This window comes from Malania oleifera, chromosome 5, assembly GCF_029873635.1.
Source record: "Malania oleifera isolate guangnan ecotype guangnan chromosome 5, ASM2987363v1, whole genome shotgun sequence".
In the NCBI taxonomy this organism is placed as follows: Eukaryota; Viridiplantae; Streptophyta; class Magnoliopsida; order Santalales; family Ximeniaceae; genus Malania; species Malania oleifera.
In genome coordinates, this window is record NC_080421.1 from 18,672,269 (window position 1) to 18,673,835 (window position 1,567).

At 35.2% G+C, this 1,567-nt stretch overlaps 1 non-coding gene across 1 annotated transcript; it reads left to right on the plus strand.

Annotated features, from left to right (window-relative positions):
• The first annotated feature begins 264 nt into the window (after positions 1–264).
• Positions 265–371, plus strand: LOC131156795 (small nucleolar RNA R71). Its single transcript, XR_009137068.1, has one exon. It is a non-coding gene; the product is annotated as a small nucleolar RNA R71 (small nucleolar RNA).
• The last annotated feature ends 1,196 nt before the right edge of the window (positions 372–1,567 follow it).

Below are 1,567 nucleotides of genomic sequence, written 5' to 3' on the forward strand. Positions count from 1 at the left end.
TTGTCAAAGTTGAAATCTGATGGGATGGAGAAGCAACTTAAGCTAAAAGTGCAACAAACGGCTCCAATTCATGAATTCCAGCAACTTTCTGCCATAGTTCTTTTAGTTGTTCATTGATAGTTATTTGAGGTCATTTCTTCCAAAAGAGCAGTAACACCCTCAGGTGTCTTTGACATCAAAGTTCCCCCAGATGCAGCATTAACTAAAGTCTGTGTTTGCCCATCCAACCCAACATAGAACATCTGAATTTGCAACCAATCCGGCAATCCATGTTGTGGGCAGTGTCGAATCAAATCATTATACCTTTCCCATGCTTCATAGAGTAATTCAAAATCATGTTGCTTGAATAGACCAATCTCACTCTTAAGTTGAGCTATTTTTGTAGGTGGAAAGAATTTAGCCAGAAATTTTTCTGTCATGTCTTGCCAACTAGTGATACTCCCCGGTTGTAGAGACTATAGCCAACATCTTACTTTGTCCCTCAAAGAGAAAGGGAATAATCTCAATCTAATGGTGTCTTCAGTAACACCATTGATCTTCACAGTTTCACAAATCTCCAGAAACATCGTCAGATGGATATTGGGGTCATCAAGTGGTGATCCACTGAATTGGGCCTACTGCACCATGCTGTTTAATGCGGGTTTGAGCTCAAAATTGTTAGCATTAATGGCCTGGCGTCTGATACCCGAATAGTTGTCATTCACAACTGGTCGTACATAATCCTTCAGGGCACACGACTGCACATTGTCTTGTCCGTTCTCCATGGCTAGTACCTTCTTTTTCCTTAGTGCCCTGAGCGTTCTTTCAATCTCTGGATCAAAAGGAATAATGGCACAGGTTCTAGCACAGTGCATTCAACATGAAAAACACACCTGAAATAAAGAAGATAAAAAAAAACAAATAATAAAATAAAATAAATAAAATGAAAAATATGAAAGTAAAATTCTAAATTAAAACCAAGATTACTTTGTATCGATATTGGCACAAATAAGAAAAACTCAATCCCTGGCAACGGCGCCAAAAACTTGATCGATGCAAATTGCAAGTGCACAGTATCGTAGTTTTATAATATAATGATGTGTAAAGTATCATCGTCAGGGATTGATATCTTAATTTTACCAAGTACTAAATTTATAATAACCTTGATTTTATTTAGAAAAATTATTAATTTTAGACTGCGAAATTTAAACAAAGCTACTTTAAATAAATTATTCAAAAGAATTTAAAACTGGATGTCGCGTATCAAATTACTGATGGTAAAAACTTTTAGGAAACCGATTTCACCTAATTTCTCAGTATTCTTTACTCATCTAGCCAATTCAAATCTGTATTCTCTGTTTGTTAGCAAATCTCCAATTTTTCTAAAAGTCTCTTTCGATAGCCAATCAGAACATATTCTTGTTTATTATTTAACATAAGATTATGCAAATTAATAATGCAAGAACGCAATAAGACCATCGATTTTTAATGCTACGTAGGTTCATACAAGTCTTTCGATCTCTATATTTACTTACGTTGAATTATCCAAGATCTATCCTATAATCTCCCCTTTCTGTAGCAAATCACA